Source organism: Canis aureus, chromosome X (assembly GCF_053574225.1).
Source record: "Canis aureus isolate CA01 chromosome X, VMU_Caureus_v.1.0, whole genome shotgun sequence".
Taxonomy (NCBI): Eukaryota; Metazoa; Chordata; class Mammalia; order Carnivora; family Canidae; genus Canis; species Canis aureus.
Window position 1 is genome coordinate 14,043,266 of NC_135649.1, and position 23,947 is coordinate 14,067,212.

The 23,947-nt window shown below is 44.4% G+C and overlaps 1 protein-coding gene across 6 annotated transcripts in view; it reads left to right on the forward strand.

The window, feature by feature from the left end:
• Positions 1–15,990: 15,990 nt before the first annotated feature.
• Positions 15,991–23,947, forward strand: part of MCF2 (MCF.2 cell line derived transforming sequence) — a 100,250-nt gene continuing 92,293 nt past the window's right edge. For 4 of the 6 annotated variants that reach the window (XR_013375194.1, XR_013375195.1, XM_077890155.1 and 1 more), the window contains exon 1: positions 15,991–16,122. The gene's annotated coding sequence lies outside the window, so the exon portion shown is untranslated. The remainder of the gene's footprint in view (positions 16,123–23,947) is intronic. The other 2 variants (XM_077890156.1, XM_077890157.1) reach the window with 2 other exon arrangements.

Here is a 23,947-nt window from a genome sequence, read left to right on the forward strand (position 1 = left end):
CCAAACTCCGAGCACGTTCCCGGCCTCCCGCGCTGGGGGCTCCGCGAGCGGGCTGGGGCGGAACAAGCGCGGCGGGCGGCAGGCTCCCCCCCCCGGGGGCCGCGGGATGCGGCGGGGCGGGCGCGGGCCGGGGTCCGGGGGTCCCGTCCGGGACGGCTGCGGGGGGGCGCGGGCCGCCAGCTCCCCGCCGGTGGCCGTGCGGCGCGGGAGGCGCCCCGAGGAGGACGGCGAGGGCCGGCCGGGCCGCCGGCAAGCGGGGTCCGTCGCAGGTGAGCCCCCGCCCCGGGGTTCGCGCCCGCCCCCCCACATCCTTCCCCAGCGCCGGGGCGCCCCCGGCCGGCGGCGGCGCTGCGGGGGGCCTGTGCGGAGGTCTCCGCCGCTGCCCGGCCGGGGTCCCGCCCCCCCAGCTGCCGTGCGGCACCTGCCAGGTGGGGCCGGCGGCTGCTTCCCGGGGCGCCTCCGCGGCCCAGAGCCAGCCTGTCCCGGCTGCGCTCCCTCCTAGGCGTCCCTGCGGGCCGGGAAAGCGGGGCGGCGGTGAGTCACGCGGGGGGCCCGTTGGCGGGGGGGACACCAACGGCGCGGCCGCCGGGCCCCGAGCCGCGTCCTTGCAGCTGCGTCCGGGAGCTTCCTGCCGCCCGGTCCTCGCTACGAAGGCAGAAGTTTTTAGTTGGTCTCACGGGACGGACGAAAACAGGCAACGGACTCCCCCAAACTTCCAGTGCCGCCGCGGCGGTTGGGGAAAGGGGGGCGCGCGGCCGGACGTGGACTTGGCCGTTCGCCTGGTCCGAGGGGCCGCTCCCGGGAGATTCGTGGCCGTGGGACCGTGCGGGCGCGGGCGCGGGGCGCCCCGGGACACGGCGCAGCTCCGGGGCCCAAGGCTCGGCCGGACTGCGGGTGCTCCACGGCCCTGCCTCCGCTCCCGTCCGTCCCGGTTCTGGTGGAGCAGGTGCTAAGCCTTGCAGCGGGAGTTGCGCACCCAAAGCACAGACTTGGCAATTTTCTGCAAATCGGGGAGCCACAGCGCACGTTCCAAATATTCCTCCTTATTCGGAATCATCCACGAATCCAAGGAGGCCACGCACACCCTTTTTTAAAAAAAAATTATTTATTTATGAGAGACACAGAGAGAGGCAGAGACACAGGCAGAGGGAGAAGCAGGCTCCATCGATCCTAGGACCCCAGGATCACGCCCTGGGCCCAAGGCAGGCACCAAACCGCTGAGCCACCCAGGCTGCCCCATGCACACCCTTTTAACTTGACCAGACTAAGCCGGTCAAGGCTGCTATCTCCGCATCTTCGTCCTCATCTTGATAACACAGAACTTGGGGGGCTTGCCTGTTTCGCCTTTGAGGTGGTCAGTAGTCTTTTGTACACGTGATAAATCGTTACGTGGGAGTGTGGTGATGGGACCCTAACTCTTTCAGGTCTGAAGCAACTGAAATGGGTTTTGGATGCCACAAAAAGATCTCACCCGAACCCTGTGCAGCTCGGTGAAAGTGCAAGGTACTTTGTGTCTTGTTCCCATTTACCCTCTGCAGCTTCCTGAGGGATCAGAAAAGAAATCTCCATAGGAGAAATGTATCGTGTATCACAGACATTAAGTTAGCTGTGCTCTCAAAGACAAGCTGTCATTTTTTAAAAAAAATTATATTTATTCATGAGAGACACACAGAGAGAGACAGAGACACAGGCAGAGGGAGAAGCAGGCTCCCCTTGAGGAGCCCAACGTGGGACTCGATCCTGGGACCAGGCCCTGAGCCGAAGGCAGATGCTCAACCACTGAGCCACCCAGGCATCCCTCAAGTTGACACTTCTACAGCCAGTGACTTCTCTTTTTTTCTGTAGTTGCGTGGAGTTTCATCTTTCCGTATTCTTGAAGGCTCTTGCGTGTTGGCAGGTGCCTGTGGCCTGGCCATCGTGGGGAATCCAAGGCACCTAAATACTACCGGTTGCTGTGCTGTTTTTACATGGGCTTGCAGTACTTTTCTGCCTTTCAGCATTTTTATTTTTTTATTTTTTTCAAACATTTTATTAATTTATTCATGAGAGGCAGAGAGAGAGACAGAGAGAAAGACAGAGACAGAGAGAGAGAGAGAGACAGGCAGAGGGAGAAGCAGGCTCCATGCAGGGAGCCTGACGTGGGACTCGATCCCGGGTCTTCAGGATTACGCCCTGGGCCGAAGGCGGCGCCAAACCACTGAGCCACCCGGGCTGCCCACAATAATGATCATTTATAAATTGCTCGCTGCTGGGAACATGGTACCGTGTAATAAGCCGAATTACACGTGCTTGTGCAGTATCTGCTGGGGGGCAGCCAGAGAGGGAATGGTTGCCTCTGTTTGAGTCTTCAGGGTGGACACATTTCCACCCTGGCGTCCCTTCTTTCTTGCTCTCATCTGTGGCATCCACCCTGGCACCGAAGCTCGTCGAAGTTCTTTCCTTGAAGGCACCTATCATATGGGTCATCTTGATAACTGAGAAAGTCTAGCGTAGCAGTAGCCCCCATTTATTATAAAATTACCTTTTGAACTTGCCTTCAAATAAAGGTCCCCCCTACACACACACACACACACACACACACACACACACGCACACTTTTCTTACCTGATGATGGGAAAAAAAAAAAAAGAGGAAAAAAGAAAAATGTTTTACATTCCGGATGGGACAAAAGAATGCAAGCTCTGCTGATCTAAGGTAACCTCAGATAACGCAGATAAGTAGTTATGAAAATGTGTTTGCTGCAAGGTTTATCTTGTAAGAGTTTAGCTCTAGAAGATGTGTAAAGCACGACACGGGGACCCCTGGGTGGCTCAGCAGTTTGGCACCTCCCTTTGGCCCAGGGTATGATCCTGGGGTCCCAGGATCGAGTCCCGCATCAGGCTCCCTGCATGGAGCCTGCTGCTCCCTCTGCCTGTGTCTCTGCCTTTCTCTCTCTCTCATGAATAAATGAATAAAACCTTAAAAAAAAAGCACGACACGAGTTCCTCGGCGGACATTGCAGTGTGGTGTGCGCAAGTATGCCACCGACAGCGCGTCCTTTACCAAGCAGGCAACCAGGTGCTCTGAGTCGGTGGGCTTATCTGGTTTTTCAGGGCAACTGAGGTTTAGCACTTCTGGAGCTTGATAACCGCTACCCCCCCCCCATCCAGTCCCCAAACCTGTAACCATTTTGGGTGGAAAGCTTTTCAGAGAGATTATTTACTCTCCTGACTCCCAAACCTGGTAATAATTGCATCTTTGCTTGATGACTCAAGATTGTGCCCGCAATAGCATTAGTTATTTCAGGGTGCTGTCTATAGTGCTGCCTCCAGGGCTCCTAAAGTCCGGAGGGCTGTTTGTCCCTATGGTAAGCTGGGCACAGACTGTCCTGCCTCTTAATTTGTGATGCCTGTTTTCCTAATCTTTTCATGTATCCCCTCTCTGTGAGCTGTCATTTCTTTTTTTTTTTTAATTTTTTAAATTGGAGTTCAATTTGCCAACATATAGCATAACACCCAGTTGAGCTCTCATTTCTTGCTGCTGCTGTTTTAACCTGTTTCTTCCCACCAGCGGTTGGTGCCTCAGCCTCTGGGCCCTCCGCCCTTGCCCCGTCCAAGGTGTTGCTCTGAGCAAGGCATCGAGATATTGAGGTAACCCAGCCTGTTACAACTGTCTGCAAAATGTGAGTAAGTAGAGCCTGAGTAGGGCCGTGAGGGGTCTACGCCTACTAATGTATGTGAGCTTTGGTACATGGACTCTGTGCCATCTATTCTGATGGCATGACAACCTTTTAATTTGTCTTTCTAGTTTTTCATTTTGTTTTGGACAGTTGAGGATGTTGAAGAAGTTATCAGTAAAACCTATGTTCTCTTGTAAATCAAGATATTTACAGTATGTGAAGTTGTAAAATAAACGCAGAAGTTTGTTCAATATCTATCAGCAGGGGCACCTGGGGGGCTCAGTCGGTTAAGGGACCGACTGTTGGTTTCTGCTCAGGTCATGAGCTCATGGGGCGTGAGATCGAGCCCCCCAGTCTGGCTCTGTGCTCAGTGGGGAGTCTGATGCGATTCTCTCCCTTTCCCACTGCTCCTCCCTTGCGCGCTCTCTCTCTCTCTCTCTCTCTCCCTTTCTCTCTCAAATAAACAAATCTTTTAACAAAAATCTATCAGGAAACCAAGATGCATCTTATCCATTGCATTTCTAGGGTGTACCTGCAAGTGCTTGGCATGAGGAGGCATTTCAGTCTTAGAGGTTGCCCCCAAGGAAAGCAAATGTCCCTATTTTTAAAAACATTTTATTTATTTATTCATGAGAGACACACAGAGAGAGGCAGACACAGGCAGAGAGAGAAGCAGGCTCCATGCAAGGAAGCCTGATGTGGGACTCGATCCTGGGACCCCAGGATCATGCCCTGGGCCAAAGGGAGGCGCTCAACCGCTGAGCCACCCAGGTGTCCCAAATGTCCCTATTATAGCAAAGACTGCGCCTCACCTGCCTCACCTGCCTCACCCACCCTGGGGCAGAAGCACAGGTCAGCCCCTGAAGGGAGATGCTTCCTGTCTGATGGTTGCCATGGTGAGTTTCTCCTCTCTATTGCCACGGAGGGGAAGAGGCCAGCGTCCCAGCACTTTCTCCTATTTGTTTTTCATCCAAATCATCCCCTCATTGTATGTATATGACAAATTTAAGGATCTGACCGGCTGACTACTTCGAGCACTAGGAAGGTGACCTAACAGAGGTGAGCAAGTGAGACATCAGAGGTGTTCCGGGCAGAGGGGACTTTGGGTGTGAGGACCCCAAGATGAGAGAATACTGACAAGGCCAAGTGACAGGAGAGGTACCAGCGAGGCTGAAGCAGTGGGTTTGCATTCCTCTGTGTGTGGGGGTGTGTGTGTGTGGTGTGAGAGAGACAGACAGAGATGAATCTAGAAAGGTAACAAGTCTGGATCATATAGGACTTGACAAGGACTTTGCCTTTTACCCTGAGTCCGATGAGGAGCTAAAGGAAGGTTCAGAGCAAAGGAGTGACTCCCATCCCTCTGGATGCTGTGTGGGGAATAGGCCAAAAGTCAGATGAAGGCCGAAGCAGGGAGGCCAGTTAGGACTGATGATGTAGGCCTGAGCCAGGGAGGTAGTACTGGAGGTGGTGAGCTCAGATTCTGGATGTATTTTGAAGGTAGAGCCAAAAGGATTTGCTCATGGTTTGGTTATAAGGTATGAGAGAAAGCTGAACAGTCAGGGATGGCTCTAAGCACTTTGGCTTGAGCAACAGGATGGCAGGAATTGTCACCAATGGAGACAGAGACGTGGCAGGAGCAGGTTTGTGGGAAAAATCATGAGGAGCCGGAGTTGGGTTTGGGACCTGGTAACTTTGAGGTGCCCATCAGATCTCCCTGTGGCGATGTCAAGTAGGCAATTGGCTACAGGAATCTGGCATTTAAGGAAGGGACCTGGGATGCAGACAGATTTGGGAGCCATCAGGCTTCTAAGTGGTATTTGAAGCCTGGATGAGTGAGTACAGGCAGAGGAAAGATCAGTCAAAAGAGACGGTTGTTTGTGTCCCACCACGAAGGCTTATGGGTGACCTCTCTCCAAAGCAACATCTGTGTGGGGAGGAGGAAAAGCACAGAGTAGAAGCAGTGCTTCGACACACAAAACCGTCCTGTGGTTTTTTTGGTCAAATGTTTGTGCTGTCGGATTGGCTCACAGGTCATTTTGACTCATCATGTTCCTTTGCTCACAGCCTGGAAGCAGTGAGCCCCCCCAGGCCTGGGGGTGAAGACGAGATCTGTGTTCAAAGCTCTCCAATGAGAGAAGCCACAGCTTCAGTGGTAACTGATCCTTCTTTCTGGGTTCACGAAATCCGGAGTTTAGGGTTTTGCAGTTTACATTTGTGCTGTAGATGAATCCCTTCCCATCTTATTCGTCCTTCAATGGAAATATGAAGTGGCCACTGTTGCTTTCCAGTTGAGAAAACCTTTATTCATTTATCTCCTGTCATTTCCAATGTATGGTCTAATTTTCCTTAGAAAGTTATATTTAATGGAAAAGACCAAGGGCGGCTGGCATATTGGAAGGAAGGACAATTTTACACTCACAGTGAAGTTTGGGGCTTATCTAATAGTTGAGTCGTGGTTTTTCCAAGATACCCCAGATAGCAAGCATAGTGAACTTTTAATATACTGAAATTTGTTTTTTTTTTAAGATTTTTATTTGTTTTTTTAAAGATTTTTATTTTACTTATTCACGAGAGACCCAGAGAGAGAGAGAGAGAGAGAGAGAGGCAGAGACACAGGCAGAGGGAGAAGCAGGCTCCATGCAGGGAGCCCAAAGCGGGACTCGATCCTGGGTCTCCAGGATCAGGCCCTGGGCTGAAGGTGACCCCAAACTGCTGAGCCACCTGGGCTGCCCCTGAAATTTATTCTTAAAGATCGAGTATCTTCTCTCCGACTTTCCTTCAAATATTTAGTAATGATATTGTGATCTCGGCCATGAAGAAAGAAGTTGGCTTAGTTGTTAACATTGCCGGTGCTGGGAAAGCAGACTTTTTAGCAGCACTTAAATTTACGTATGTGTGTTCTGTCTCTGGAAAATTACGTGCCAGAAACTTTATGGAGGTGTGTGTCTACTCTGTTTTCAGATAAATTTTTGCATGATTTTGGTTTTTGGGGCATTATTTTGCAAAGGGAACAAGGTTGATTCCTAGCAAGGAAGAGCAGGAAAGAGTTTTGTTAATGAGAGAACCAGTGAGAGAACCAGGATCCTATTCAAGTTTTTTGTTTTGTTTTGTTTATTTAAGGAATCTCTATACCCGACATGGGGCTGGAACTCATGACCCTGACATCAAGAGTCCGTGTGCTCTTCCAACTGAGCCAGCCTGAGCCAGCCAGATGCTCCCAGTTAAAGTATTTCTTTTTTAAGATTTTATTATATATATATATATATATATATATATATATATATATAGAGAGAGAGAGAGAGAGAGAGAGAGAGAGAGAGAGAGAAAGAGCGGCAGAGACACAGGCAGAGGGAGAAGCAGGCTCCATGCAGGGAGCCCAAAGCAGGACTCGATCCCAGGACTCCAGGATCAGGCCCTGGGCCAAAGGCAGGCACCAAACCGCTGAGCCACCCAGGGATCCCCCAATTCAAGTATTTTTTCAATTCAAGTATTATTTCAAGTATTTTTTTAAAAAAACAGCTTTATTGAGATGTGAGTCACATACCATGCAATTAACCCATTTGATGTATACATTTCAGTGGTTTTTTAGTATAACTGAGGAGTTGTGCAATCCTTGCCAGAAGAACATTCCTAGCACCCTGAGAAGAAACCTGGCACTCCCCATTTCTGCCCCACAGCTCACACCAGTAGCCCCTGGCAGCCAATATCATACAGCACTTCCTACCTCTCCAGATGTGTCCATCCTGGATGTTTCAGAGAACTAGAAACGTGTAACAGGTGGTCTCTTGTTGCTGGCTTTTTTTCTCTCTTAGCATAACCTTTAAAGGGTCATCCGTGACGGAGCATGGATGACATGTGGCATTTCACTCTTTTATGTGGCTGAATATTCCTGCGTTGTATGGACATGTACCATAGTCTAAGGATCTGTTCTTCTACTGATGGACATTTGAGTTTCCATCTTTTTGGCTGTCGTGAATAATATTGCTGTGAACATTCTTTTTTTTTAAAAAAAGATTTCACTAATTTATTCATGAGAGACACACAGAGAGAGGCAGAGACGCAGGCAGAGGGAGAAGCAGGCTCCCCACTGAGCAGGGAGCCCGAAGCGGGACTCGATCCCAGGACCCCGGGATCACAACCTGAGCCAAAGGCAGCCGCTCAACCAGCGAGCCACCAGGCGCCCCTGCTGTGAACCTTCTCATACAAGTGTTTGTGTGGACATCTGTTCTCTTTTCTCTACAGCATGTATCTAGGAGTGGAGTTGCTAGGTCGTACAGTGGGTGTGTGTTTGATCTCTGGAGGAGTTCTTAGACTTTTCCGAAGCGGCTGTAACATTTGACATTCCCGCCTTCACTGTGCGGGCTCCAATTTCTTCTTCCCAGGGCTTGTGAATCTTTCTGATTCTAGCCATCCCTGTGGGTGTGAAGTGGTTTCTCATTGTGGTTTTGATTTGCATTTCCCCGATGACTAGTGATGTTGAGCACCTTTTCATGTGCTTATTAGCCATTTGTATATCTTCTTTGGAGAAATATCTATGCAGATTCTTTGCCCATTTTCAAATTGGGCTGTTCCTTTTTTTTTTTTTTTTACTGTTTAGTTGTAACAGTTCTTTATATACTCCTTATTCACAATCCTTACCAAATATTTGACTTGTAAATATTTTCTCCTATTTTGTGGGCTATCTTCGTTTTCTTGATGGTTTCCTTTGAGGCACAAAACATTTTTATTTATTTATTTATTTATTTATTATTTATTTATTTTTTATTATTTTTGTTTTCACAAAACATTTTTAACTTTGAGGTCAAATTTACCTAGTTTTTCCCTCTTTTTCTTTGTTTGGTCTCTGTTTTCAGTTCTTTAACTGAGGTATAAACGACATATGACATTACTCGTTTCAGGTCTGTAGCATTCGATGTTTGTATATATTGCACAGTGATCACGGTCACTCTTGTCAACATCAGTCACCACACATAGTTCACAAAATCTTATTCTAATGACGACATCTTTTGAAATCTACTCTCTTAGCAATCTTCAAATATGTAATACAGTATTATTAATTATAGTCACCATGGCGTACATTAGATCTCCAGGACTTATTTATTTTGTAATTGGAAGCCGCTTTGACCCCTGTTACACCGTACCCCCACCCTCTGGCAACCATCAATTGTTCTTTGTATCTATGAGCTGGCTTTTTTTTTTTTTTTTTAAGATGCTGCATATAAGTGAGATCATCCAGAATGCCCTCAAGGTCCATCGATGTTGTTACAAATGGCAATATTTCCTTTTTATGGCTGAATTTATTCCATTGTGTGTGTGTATCTGTATCTGTATCTATATCATTATCCATTCATTTGTGGATGGACACTCTAGTTGCTTCCATATCTTGGCTATTGTAATCAACACGGGGGTGCCAGATATCTTTTTGAGTTAGTATTTTGTTTTCTTCCGATAGATACCCAGAAGTGGAATTGCTGCATCTTATGCTAGTTCTATTTTTAGTTTTTTGATGAATCCCCATTCTGTTTTCCACAGTGGCCTCAGCAATTTCCATTCCCGCCAAGCAGCGCACAAGGGCTCCCCTTTCTCTGCATCTTCCCCAACACTTGTTATTTCTTGGTAATAGCCATCCTGCCTGGTGTGAGGTGATAGAGAGCTCGCTGTGGTTTTGGTTTGCAATTTCCAGATGATTAGTTACTGTTGAGCACTTTTTTATGTACTTGTTGGCTTATTTTTTAATCTTGTCTCCTGAGCTATTGGTGTCCTATATAAGAAAAACTGGCCTAATCCAAGGTCACAAAATCACATCTATGTTTTCATTGGAGTTTTATAGTTTTAGTTCTTACATTTAGGTCTGACCCATTTTGAGTTGACTGTTGTGTGTTATGTGAGTTAGGGGTTTATTCTTTTGCATGTGCATATATCCAGGTGTTCCCGGCACCGTTTGTTGAAAGAATATTCTTTCCCACCGAAATGTCGTAGCAACCTTGCTTTTAAAATCAGTTGACCACCATGTAAGGGTATATTCTGGACTCTCAATATATTTTTTTAAAAGAGTCTATCCATTTATTTGACAGAGAGAGAGAGAGAAGGGGAGAGAGAAGGAGTGAGAGAGTGCAAGTAGGGGGAGCAGGAGAGGGAGAAGCAGATTCCCCACTGAGCAGGACCCTGGGATCCAGGACCCTGGGATCCTGAGCTGAGCTGATGGCAGATGCTAAACCAACTGAGCCGCCCAGATGTCCCTGGACTCTTAATTTAATTGCACTGATTTGTCCCTAAGTCTATCATTATACTTGTATCACTGTCTTGGTTACTGTAGCTGTGTACTAAAATTTGAAATCAGAAAGTGTGAATTTTTCAACTTCGTTTGTCCTTTTCAAGATTGTTTTCGCTCTTCTGGATCCCTTGCATTTCCATATTAATTTTAGGATTAGCTTGTCCTTTTCTGCATGAAAAAGTAGCTGGGATTTTGCCAGGAATTACATTGAATTTGTAGATCAATTAAGGGACTGTCTGAACTTCACTTTTATAGTTGTACAAATTGAGGTTTCCCTAAATATGGGGTATTCACATTTAAGGTATTCGGGAATTATTTACTATGATGCATTCTGGCCTCTCAACGCTCATTTTGGATGGTTATTCATCTGTAGTTTTTCATGCGTTTAGAAAGATTACAATATATTAACTCCTTCCTATTAGGACCCTTATTCTGGAGACACTGCTAAAAGCTTAAGAGGCACAAATGTAAATATGCACAAGAATTTTTCCAAGGAAAAACAAAAGCACAGGTGAAGACAAAAACAGGGAAATAGAGTCACTAACTCAATTGCCTTAGTGTTTGTGAATCAGCACTGGGTATGCAGATCTGTGGGACCGGGATGGGGCAGCATTGGGAAGTGAGTTGCTCCCTTTTGGGTACCACATTGACTAGGAATCTACAAAGACCTTTCCAGGCTGAATGAGATCTTGTGTCAGTCCAGCGTGTGATCCACGTCCCTGTAGCAGGAGATGCCTTTTAGGAAATAGACCCTTAGGGCCTGGACAGGTAAGCTTAGGCCAGCTGTGCTGTTGCTTGAAGATGGGGAAAAAAAACATTGATTTATCCCCATTTTTACTTCTAGCAAATCACCACCTATGTGTAGTTCTCTTTCTGGAATGATTCAGTGCCTCTCAAAATTTCCCTCCTTGTGGGACGCCTGGGTGGCTTGGTGGTTGAGCATCTGCCTTTGGCTCGGGTCTCCCCGGTGTCCAGTAGGTGTTCAATGCAGAGCAAGGCCATGGAAAGCTATTCCATCCTCCCCACATCCCCTTCTTTTTTTTTATTTTTTATTTTTTTTAATTTTTATTTATTTATGATAGTCACAGAGAGAGAGAGAGAGGCGCAGAGACACAGGCAGAGGGAGAAGCAGGCTCCATGCACCGGGAGCCCGATGCGGGATTCGATCCCGGGTCTCCAGGATCGCGCCCTGGGCCAAAGGCAGGCGCCAAACCGCTGCGCCACCCAGGGATCCCCCCACATCCCCTTCTGATTAAAAACCACCCAATGGAGTTGGGGAATTTTCCTAATACAGCAGCAGGAGCTGCCACTGGCTGGGCAGCCTGCCTGACAATCACAGTCTCAGGAATTCATTATTCAGAAACCCAATACATGGAGGGAAAATTTTTTTAAAAGATTTTGGGGCAGCCCGGGTGGCTCAGCGGTTTAGTGCAGCCTTCAGCCCAGGGCCTGATCCTGGGGTCTTGGCATCGAGTCCCACATCTGGCTTCTGCATGGAGCGTGCTTCTCCCTCTGCCTGGGTCTCTGCCTCTCTCTCTCTCTCTCTCTCTCTCTTTCTCTCTCTTTCTCTCTCTCATGAATAAATAAGTAAAAAAAAATTAAAAAAAGATTTTATTTACTTATTCATGAGAGACACAGAGAGGCAGAGACTAGGCAGAGTGAGAAGCAGGCTCCCTGCAGGGAGCCTGATGCCGGACTAGATCCTGGGTGACTCAGGGATTACAACCTGAGCCAAAGGCAAATAGCTGAACCACTGAGCCACCCAGACGTCCCAAGCTTTTCCTTTTTTAAGTAATTTCTACACCCAGTGTGGGGTTTGAGCTCACAACCCTGAGATCAAGAGTCGCTTGTTCCACTGACTGAGCCCACCAGGCACCCGGGTTTAAATTAAATTATTTATACACGATCTTTGTAAAACGTCTAAAGAACATATGCCCATAAACTAATAAGTGAAAGTCACCCTCGTGCCTAGCCCAGTCCTACTCTCTGGAGGAAAGCACTACTAACAGTTCTGGGTTGTGGCCATAGGAAAATTTTTATGGACATAGATATATCTATTCAATTCAATAAACATTTATTTATCACCTTCTATGGGCTAGACACTGTTCGGACATTTCAGTAAACAAAACAGACAAAAATCCCTGCCTTCAGGGAGCTTATTTCTAACTGGTGAGAACAATTAAAGAATCCACGTATATCTAGGTATATCACCAAACCAGGATTATACCCTGTATGTTGATCGGTGGCTTACATGTGAATGTGTTTATTTTTAAATGATTTCATTATGAAAAAAATTTTTTTAAAAGATTTTATTTATTTATTCATGAGAGATACAGAGAGAGGCAGAGACACTCAACCACTGAGCTACCCAGGTGGCCCTCATGAAATTTTTGATGCAAAGAGTACAGGCAACAGAATACATGAAACCATTCTGTTGTGTTATTTAAACCTTTTCCTTTCATAGAGCACAAAGAAGCTGCTGCATCTTTTCGGCACAAAGAAAGCATTTGTCCAGTTTTGTCTCAGTGGGCTCATAGTTTAAGTAAACCCATGGAGAAGCTGTTGTTTTTGAGAATGATGTGCTTTATTTTAAATAAAGATTTTATTTATGGGATCCCTGGGTGGCGCAGCGGTTTGGCGCCTGCCTTTGGCCCAGGGCGCGATCCTGGAGACCCGGGATCGAATCCCACATCGGGCTCGCGGTGCATGGAGCCTGCTTCTCCCTCTGCCTATGTCTCTGCCTCTCTCTCTCTCTGTGACTATCATAAATAAATAAAAATTTAAAAAAAAAGATTTTATTTATTCATGAGAGACACATACACAGAGACAGAGACACAGGCAGAGGGATGAACCAGGCTCCCTGCAGGGACCCCAATGCCAGACTAAATTCCAGGACCCTGGGATCATGTCCTGAGCCAAAGGCAGACGCTCAACCACTGAGCCACCCAGGTGCCTGAGAATGATGCATTCTTTCTTTTATTTTTTTTTAACACAACATTTTACTTATTTATTCATGAGAGACAGAGAGAGAGAGAGAGAGAGAGAGAGGCAGAGACACAGGCAGAGGGAGAAGCAGGCTCCATGCAGGGAGCCTGACGTGGGACTCGATCCTGGGTCCCCAGGATCATGCCCTGGGCCCAAGGCAGGCGCAAAACCGCTGAGCCACCCAGGATCCCCAATGTGACATTTTCTTCACTGGAAATCAAGTTTTATTTTATTTTATTTTATTTTATTTTATTTTATTTTATTTTATTTATTTTGAAATATTTTATTTCAGAGAGGGAGAGAGAGAGAGAACGAGAGAACGAGCAAGGGGAGAGGCAGAGGGACAGGGAGAAGCAGATCCCCCACAGAGCAGGGAACTCAACGGGGTCTCTATCCCAGGCCCCAGGGATCATGACCTGAGCCCAAAGCAGACACTTAACCAACTGAGCCACCCAGGTGCCACAGAAATCAAGTTTTAAAATTAAGTTACATATATATTTTTTGGATATGTATATGTGTATATATGTTATATAAGTATTTCATATGCATTATAATATAATATACTGACTTCATTTTTAGTAAGTTGCTAATGACTCTCTTTGTAAAGCGTCTATAGGCAAAATAGAATGCTTTTAGATGCTACTGGAATATTAAATTTAAATAACTTTGTGGCCATAAAGTGTGGTCTGGTAGTGGTTAGTTGCTCTTTCTTTCTTTCTTTCTTTCTTTCTTTCTTTCTTTCTTTCTTTCTTCTTTCTTTCTTTTTGCCTTTTCAAATATACTTTGGCTAGGTCAGCATCTGCTGCTGCTGTCAGCTGGACAGTTCACTGCACAATCGGGGACACTGGGTCTTCTCTTCCTCAAGCCTTCATTTGCACCATTGTGCCACTATTGAGTTGAAGCATTAGCTGTTCAGCTGTTCAATATACAGTCTGATAAGAAAAACCATAGGGAATGATTTTAAATAATAATTCCTCTATTTAAAATGAAATGGTGTGATTAGATATTCTTTGGCTCTTTGATGACACTTAAAAGTAATATGTGCATTTGAGCGACATCTTTGAGTTCACATTTGCAAGCTGGATCATGTGATTAATCACAGCAAAAAGCAGCAGCCAGCCCAGTTTTATTTGCCATTTTGCACTTGACAGTTTACAAAAGAGGGTCAGGTTCGCTTCCTTAGATAACACAGTCCAAGGACCATTAACAGATGTTGTGTGTTCTTCTGTGTGCCTTATAAGCTAAAGTAAGTAATTTTAATTGGATTTACCATTGCGGATGCTGTGTGTTTGAAAATCAGATTTTCTGAACCCAAGAAGAGATGAATAGCCATGGAATAGGAGATCTGGCATTTAGTTGTACGTTTACATGGATATTGTGAGTTCTGACATTAGTGGGTCATCTTGTCTACTTTTATAGTTTGTGCTTTAAATAGCTGCTTTCGAAAGGCCTGAAGTTAAAAGAAAAATTTTAAAGGAGTCTAGTGCTAACGTTTACCTATCGCTAAGCTAGCGTATTCAGAATTATCTAGCGGTGGCAGTGGCTGTAGTGGTTGGGTCGTCAAATTTTGTCTTTCAGCTCACGTCCACACATCTCCTTGATCACTTGCATTGTGGGTACTGAATCGAATTTGGATGAACAGAGTGATGATGCTCCTTTGATTTACATGCCTTTTCCCCAAATTTCTTTTGTTAAGGAATACATTGGAACATTTACAGTTGTATAATGAGGTTTTGTGTAACTGTGCTTTCAGAAGTATCCAAGGAAACTAATTCTCAAAGACATTTCTTTTCAAAGATTTTATTTGTAAGTAATCTCTACACCCAACGTGGGGCTCAAACTCACAACCCTGAGGTCAAGAGCAACATGCTCTGCTGATGGAGCCAGCCAGGTGCCCCTCAAAGACATTTATTTTTTATAACAATTGTATAGTTTTGATGATGCCAATACATTTTTAAAAGCACTTTCAAAAAAAAAAAAAAAGCACTTTTACCGTAGTCCTGGCATCAGCAAAGATTGATGTCAATTTCTGGGGACTGTAAATTTGTTCTCTTTCATTACTTTTTTGAGTGCAGTTGACTAAGGAAGGGGCTGCAAATGTTAGGATACATGATCAAATTTAAGGTACACCAAAGAGCTTTAGTGCTGGAAGAGTAAGAAGAGGCTCCATACTGCAGTTTTTACCTTTTTCCTGTCACTGTGGGCTTCTTTATACTGCATGTTGACTTTATAAGTGATCTTAAAAATGGAAGAGGAAGCTTTCAAAACGAGCCAATTTAACTGCAATACTTAAAAATTTCACATTTGTGTACTATATGTGGGCACATAATAAACACATGAACATCGGTGTTTGCAAAAATCACAGAAATAAAGTTTCCCTTCATTTGCAGCACCCACAGGTCTGTCTGACCCGTGACAAGGTGAGGCAGCCTGCTGCCGGGTGGTTCTCCTTGGAAGCAGGTCAGAGGCCATCGATCTTGGATAACCTAGAATCATAACCTGAAACTGATATGCTGATATTGAGTCCCAAGAGATATTTTCTTTTTTTTAAAAATTTTTTTTATTTATGATAGTCACAGAGAGAGAGAGAGAGAGAGAGAGAGAGGCAGAGACACAGACAGGGGGAGAAGCAGGCTCCATGCACCAGGAGCCCGATGTGGGATTCGATCCGGGGTCTCCAGGATCGCGTCCTGGGCCAAAGGCAGGCGCCAAACTGCTGCGCCACCCAGGGATCCCAAGAGATATTTTCTTTTAAAGATTTTATGCATTTATTCATGAGAGACACACACAGAGAGAGAGGCACAGACACAGGCAGAGGGAGAGGGAGAAGCAGGCTCCATGCAGGGAGCCCAATGCAGGACTCGATCCCGGGTCTCCAGGATCAGGCCCTGGGCTGAAGGCAGCGCTAAACCGCTGAGCCACCCGGGCTGCCCAAGTCCCAAGAGATACCATTCAGCATAGGTTAGGGCATCAAACCAATTGTTTGTGGTTTTATTTTCTTATTATCTTCTTACATGTGATCTGTTTTATCAGTCTAGTGCTGGATGTCCTTTCTCAGTGTGCTCCCAGCACCCTGGGCTCAATTCTGTTTAACTCCCCACTCTGGGCTCTAACTGCTTCCTGCTCCCAGAAGAGCCCTGTGGGATCCAGGCCAGTGTCTTAACTGATTTCTGCGTCCCCAGCACTGCATGGAGCCTGGCACAAGGTAGGAATCTAACAAAGGTTTGTTGAAAGAAGAAATACAGAGTGATGAGAGTGGCCGATAGATACACGAACGAGGCCTAACGTGTTGAAATGTGGATACCTGTTTTGTATTTCTCTTCTTTCCTTCCTCCTCTCATTTCTTCTTTTCATTTCCCATCTTCCCCTAGAGTTCCACTTCGTGCTACTGGGGGTAAAATTGTCCCACGCTTCCTTCCTTCCAAGCACGATTAAAAGGTTGAGTATCTGAGGACAAGCGAGATCTGTGGACGGTCTTCCCCGAATTGGAACCTATTGATTATTATGTGCTGTGTAAACCCAGTGGTCAGACGACGTTGAATGCGTAGTAGGTACTCAGGCCACGCTTTCAAATATTTGATATGACATTATACGTGTCTTTATTTTTTAAAAAGATTTTATTTATTTACTCATGAGAGACACAGACCCAGGCAGAGGGAGAAGCAGGCTCCATGCAGGGAGCCCGACGTGGGACTCGATCCCGGGACCCCAGGATCAGGCCCTGGGCTGAAGGCAGGCGCTCAACCGCTGAGCCACCCAGGCGACCCTATACATGTCTTTAAAGCAACCTCAGAGTTCCTTTGGTCTCTGTTGCCCCGTCTCACTGATTTTTTTTTCTTCCATTTTAGACTGTATCAAGTCATTGTATTTACCCTTCAGTTCTATCAGGGTAAAAACTCCGCCTGATTTGTTCTCTTACCGTTAAGCACTAAAGCAATTGTTAATTAAGGTGGTCTTTCAAAAATGCATGCTTCATGAGAAAAATCTGCGGCAAGGCCAAAACCCAAACCTATCTGTGCTCCTGTTGTTGCACAATTTAGGTGCTTGCCAATGTTGATTTTTAAAAATTGTTACTTAAGTGGTTGGGATAAAAGATTATCTTATTGTCCTTGAGATTTGCATTTCACACATTACAAATGCAATCAAGGATCTTTTTAAATCTTTCTTCTTTGTGAAATGCCCGTTTGTGTTAATTCTTTTCACTTTTCTATGGGGTGATTTGTCTTTTTTTTTTTTTACTGACTTCTAATCTTTCACATATCCTTGATGCTATTTGCTTTTCTCTGTATGCTTTGCAAATATCTGCACATGATTTATGGCTTAGCTCATCATTTTCTTTACGATGCCTTTTGATGAAAGAAAATTTTGATTTTTGTTTGTTTTTTTTTTTTGAAAATTTTGATTTTAATGTAGCCTAAATTATTGGTCTTTTAGGCTTTGTACCACTTGTATTCTGTTTATATAAGAAGTTCTATGCTATCCACAGGTGGTACAGAAATTCTGTGTTTTCTCTGATCTGATTCCCAATGCTGTAGGCTTTGAATCTTCACCAGCGCATGACCATTCAAACCAAGTTCTAAGTCACCCGGGAACTGCCAGATGCCAGATGCCAGTTGGCTCCTCTCTCGGGATATGCACCCTTGCTATGGTTTTAGCCTCTGAGGATTTCCTTGTCTTCCTGCCAGTTTAGCCATACATTTGAAACGAAATTTAATTTCATTTTTCCCACCATGCTTTTGTGTTTTGTAACAGGAAGGTTTTTCAGGATTTTTAGTTCCCTATGTTACCAATAAGGGAAGATCCTCTGTGTGTGTGTGTGTGTGTGTGTGTGTGTTTTAAGATTTTCTTTATTTATTCACAAGACACACACACACACACACAGATAGGCAGAGATGCAGGCAGAGGGAGAAGCAGGCTCCATGCAGGGAGCCCGATGCGGGACTCGATCCCGGATCTCCAGGATCACGCCCTGGGCTGAAGGTGGCACTAAACCGCTGAGCCACCAGGGCTGCCCTCCTCTGTGTTTTTTAAATTTGAAAGTTCAAGTCTTATTTTTTTTAAGATTTTGTTTATTTGTGAGAGGAGAGAGAGGGAGAGGGCAAGGACGAGAGCATGAGTGGGGGGAGGGGCAGAGGGAGAGGGAGAAAGGGTCCTAAGCAGACTCCACACTGAGCGTGGAACCCAACACAGGGCTTGACTTCATGGCTCAGGGTGCTTGACTCAGGGCTCGATCCTATGACCCTGGGATCATGACCTGAACCCCAGGCAGATGCTTAACTGACTGAGCCACCCAGGTGTCCTGAAAGAAGTTTTTATGTTCAAAGATGAGATTTTAAGGATTTCCTTGTATTCAAGACCTGAGATGAAGACAGGGAACCATGACCTATTATTCCCCTATCTGCAGATGATCCAAAAGATAGAAGTGGTAGGGCCCCTGGGTGGCTCAGTCATTGAGTATCTACCTTCAGCTCAGGTCATGATCCCAGGGTCCTGGGATCGAATCCCACATTGGGTTCCCTGCAGGGAGCCTGCTTCTCCCTCTGCCTGGGTCTCTGCCTCTCTCTCTGTGTCTCTCATGAATAAATAAAATCTTTAAAAAAAATGGAAGTGGTATTCTGGCTCTAGCGCACTTGTGACTGGGGAAGGTGAGAATTTAAGTCTTTGCAGAACCATGCTGCTAATTCTCATCATTGTCTGCCACTTCCTAAATGCTCACTTGTGCACTAAATCTTTAACATTACAATGTTCTTTTTTCTTAATTCTTTAACAATTTAACATTTATTGAGCACTTACCATATCCTAGACCCTGTTCCAAGTCTTTGTATTAAAAAATTTACTCATTACAATAACCCTGTGAAACAGGTACTATCATTTTCCCCCTTTTACCAATAAAGGAAACTGAGGCACCTGTTGAAGCAGATTGTCTAAGGTCATACAACTTGCAAGTGCTAGAGCTGAAATTGGAATCCAGGCACTTTGTCCCTGGAGCACATACTCAGAAGTAATGTGCTATATTACCTCTATAAGAAATATTTTTGTGAAAAAAATCAGAATTTTATATGGATACATCACCCAAGATAAAACCCAAGTATAGCCACCGTGTCATTATGGTTTATCTTTATGCATAACCTTCATCTTTTTTTCCCTAACATGTATTTCCATTTTTTAAAAGATTTATTTATTATTCATGAGAGACACAGAGAGAGAGAGAGGCAGAGACACAGGCAGAGGGAGAAGCAGGCTCCATGCAGGGAGCCTGATGTGGGACTCGATCCTGGGACTCCAGGACCATGCCCTGGGCCAAAGGCGGGCCCCAAACCGCTGGGCCACCAAGGGATCCCCTAACATGTATTTCCAAAAGATGAGCTTTCTTCTATTTGTTTTTCATGGTTAAATAGTCCTTAGGAAGGAGAAGGAGCAAAGGTGCATCCTTTGCTCCAATGGACATTTTCTTACAAATACTAATTATTCCGTTCGTTTCTTTTTTGCAAGTTTTATTGAGATACAATTCACTTGCCCCACAATTTTCCCATTTGAATTGTAAAATTCAGTGTTTTTAGCACATTCACAGACTTGTGTAGCCATCACCGCAATCAGTTTTAGGACATTTCATCATTCCTAAAAGAAGCTCTGTACCCTTCTGCCATCATGCCTCCAAATGCCCCATTTCCCCAGCCATAAGCTATCGTGAATCTATTTTCTCTTTCTCTCTCTCTCTGCCTATTCTGAATATTTCATATAGATGAAATAATAAAATTTGTGACTTCTTTCATTTAGTAAAATATTTTGAAGATCTATCCATACTGTAGCATGTGTCAGCCCTTCATTACGTTATTGCCAAATAATCTTCCATTGTATGGATATACCGCATTTTGTTTATCCATTCTTCAGTTGATGGATATTTGTGTTCTTTCATGTTTTAAAAGATTTTATGGGATCCCTGGGTGGTGCAGCGGTTTGGCGCCTGCCTTTGGCCCGGGGCGCGATCCTGGAGACCCGGGATTGAATCCCACATCGGGCTCCCGGTGCATGGAGCCTGCTTCTCCCTCTGCCTATGTCTCTGCCTCTCTCTCCCTCTCTCTCTGTATGACTATCATAAATAAATTTCAAAAAAAAAAAGATTTTATTTTTACATAATCTTTACACCTAACTTGGGGTTCGAACACACACCCCAAGATCAAGAGTTGCACATGCCATCGACTGAGCCAGGCAGGCACCCCAGTTTTCATGTGGTGGGGTATACACCTAGAAGTAAAAGTGCAAGTGCAAGGTCATATGCTAACTCTCCATTTAGCTTTTTGAGGAATTGCACAACTGTTTTTCACAGGGGCTAAACCATTTTATATTCCCATGAACAGTGTATGAGGCATCTAATTTGTCCACATACTTGCTAACACTAGTAATTGTCTGTTTTTGATTATGAGTGTAAAGTGGTATTTCATTGTGGTCTTGATAGGCATGTCCATAATGACTAAATGATGTCAAGCATCTTTGCATGATCTTATTGGCCATTTTTATATCTTCTTTGGAGATATGTATTCAAATCCTTTGCCCATTTTTAGTTGTGTTATTTGTATTATTATTGTTTAGTGAGTGTTCCTTATGTATTCTAGATACATATTCCTTAACAGATAAATGATTTGCAAATACATTCTCCCATTCTGTGGATTGTCTTCACTTTCTTGTTAGTGTCCTTTGAAGTACAAAAGTTTAAATTTTGACAAAAGCAAATCACAATTGCTTGTGATTTTGATGCCATATATATACACGAAGGTTTTGCTTAATGCAAAGTCCCAAAGATTTATTTTTAAATTTTTAAATTTTTAATTTTTTGTATATTTTTTAATTGGAGTTAAATTTGCCAACATATACCATAACACCCAGTGCTCATCCCGTCAAGTGCCCCCATCAGTGCCTGTCACAGTCACCCCCACCCCCTGCCCACCTCCCCTTCCACTACCCCTTGTTTGTTTCCCAGAGTTAGGAGTCTCTCATGGTCTGTCACCCTCACTGATATTTCCCACTCATTTTCTCTCCTTTCCCCTTTATTCCCTTTCACTATTTTTTATATTCCCCAAATGAATGAGACCATATAATATTTGTCCTTCTCCGATTGACTTATTTCACTCAGCATAATACCCTCCAGTTCCATCCATGTCAAAGCAAATGGTGGGTATTTGTCGTTTCTAATGGCTGAGGAATATTCCATTGTATACATATACCACAGCTTCTTTATCCATTCATCTTTCGATGGACACCGAGGCTCCTTCCACAGTTTGGCTATTGTGGACATTGCTGCTATAGCATCGGGGTGCAGGTGTCCCGGCGTTTCACTGCATCTGTATCTTTGGGCTAAATCCCAGGCAGTGCAATTGCTGGGTCATAGGGTAGTTCTATTTTTAACTCTTTGAGGAACCTCCACACAGTTTTCCAGAGTGGCTGCACCAGTTCACATTCCCACCAACAGCGCAAGAGGGTTCCCCCTTCTCCACATCCTCTCCAACATTTGTTGTTTCCTGCCTTGTTAATTTTCCCCATTCTCACTGGGGTGAGGTGGTATCTCCTTGTGGTTTTGATTTGTATTTCCCTGATGGCAAGTGATGTGGAGCATTTTCTCATGTGCGTGTTGGCCATGTCTATGTCTTCCTCTGTGAGATTTCTGTTCATGTCTTTTGCCCATTTCATGATTGGATTGTTTCTTTGGTGTTGAGTTTAATAAGTTCTTTATAGATCTTGGATACTAGCCCTTTATCTGATACGTCATTTGCAAATATCCTCTCCCATTCTGTAGGTTGTCTTTGAGTTTTGTTGACTATTTCTTTTGCTGTACAGAAGTTTCTTATCTTGATCAAGTCCCAATAGTTCATTTTTCCTTTTGTCTCTCTTGCCTTCATAGATGTATCTTGCAAGAAATTGCTGTGGCCAAGTTCAAAAAGGGTGTTGCCTGTGTTCTCCTCTAGGATTTTAATGGAGTCTTGTCTCACATTTAGATCTTTCATCCATTTTGAGTTTCTCTTTGTGTATGGTGTAAGAGAGTGGTCTAGTTTCATTCTTCTGCACGTGGCTGTCCAATTTTCCCAGCACCATTTATTGAAGAGACTGTCCTTTTTCCAGTGGATAGTCTTTCCTGCTTTGTCGAATATTAGTTGACCATAGAGTTGAGGGCCCATTTCTGGGTTCTCTATTCTGTTCCATTGATCTATGTGTCTGTTTTTGTGCCAGTACCACACTGTCTTGATGATCACAGCTTTGTAGTACAACCTAAACTCTGGCATTGTGATGCCCCCGGCTCTGGGTTTCTTTTTCAATATTCCCTGGCTATTCAGGGTCTTTTCTGATTCCACACAAATCTTAAGATGATTTGTTCCAACTCTTTTCTGAAGAAAGTCCATGGTATTTTGATAGAGATTACATTAAACGTGTAAATTGCCCTGGGTAACGTTGACATTTTCACAATATTAATTCTTCTAATCCATGAGCATGGAATATTTTTCCATCTCTTTGTGTCTTCCTCAATGTCTTTCAGAAGTGTTCTGTCGTTTCTAGGGTATAGATCCTTTACCTCTTTGGTTAGGTTTATTCCTAGGTATCTTATGCTTTTGGGTGCAATTGTAGATGGGATTGACTCCTTAATTTCTCTTTCTTCAGTTTCATTGTTAGTGTATAGAAATGCCACTGACTTCTGGGCATTGATTTTGTATCCTGCCACACTGCCAAATTGCTGCATGAGTTCTAGCGATCTTGTGGTGGAGTCTTTTGGGGTTTCTGTGTACAGTATCATGTCATCTGCGAAGAAGGAGAGTTTGACTTCTTCTTTGCCAATTTGAATGCCTTTTATTTCTTTTTGTTGCCTGATTGCTGAGGTTAAGACTTCTAGTACTATGTTGAATAGCAGTGGTGAGAGTGGACATCCCTGTCTTGGGATCTTAGAGGAAAGGCTCCCAGTGTTTCCCCATTGAGAATGATATTTGCTGTGGGCTTTTTGTAGATGGCTTTTAAGTGCTGAGGAATGTTCCCTCTATCCCTACACTCTGAAAAGTTTTGATCAGGAATGGATGCTGTATTTTGTCAAATGCTTTCTCTGCATCTATGAAGAGGATCATATGGTTCTTGTTTTCTCTTGTTGATATGACCTATCACGCTGATTGCTTTACGAGTGTTGAACCAGCCTTGCATCCCCAGGATAAATCCCGCTTGGTCATGGTGAATAATCTTCTTTATGCACTGTTGGATCCTATTGGCTAGTACCTTGTTGAGAATTTTTGCATCCATGTTCATCAGGGATATTGGTCTATCATTCTCCTTTTTGGTGGGTCTTTGTCTGGTTTTGGAGTTAAGGTGATGCTGGCCTCATAGAATGAGTTTGGAAGTATTCCATCCCTTCCTATCTTCAGAACAGCTTTAGTAGAATAGGTATTGTTTCTTCTTTAAACGTTTAAACGTTTGCTAGAATTCCCCTGGGAAGCCATCTGGCCCTGGACTTTTGTGTCTTGGGAGGTTTTTGATGACTGCTTCAATTTCCTCCCTGGTTATTGGCCTGTTCAGGTTTTCCCTTTCTTCCTGTTCCAGTTTTGGTAGTTTGTGGTTTTCCAGAAATGTGTCCATTTCTTTTGGATTACCTAATTTATTGGCATATAGCTGCTCATAACGTTTTTAAAATCGTTTGTATTTCCTTGGTGTTGGTAGTGATCTCTCCTTTCTCATTCATGATTTTATTAATTTGAGTCTTTTCTCTCTTCTTTTTAATAAGGCTGGCTAATGGTTTATCTATCTTATTAATTCTTTCAAAGAACCAACTCCTGCTTTTGTTGATCTCTTCCACAGTTCTTCTGGTCTCGATTTCGTTGAGTTCTGCTCAAATCTTTATTAACTCTCTTCTTCTGCTGGGTGTAGGATCTTTTTTTTTGGGGGGGGGTGTAGGATCTATTTGCTGTTTTTTCTCCAGCTCCTTTAGGTGCAAGGTTAGTTTTTATATTTGAGTTCTTTCCAGTTTTTGGATGGATGCTTGTAATGCGATGTATTTCCCCCTC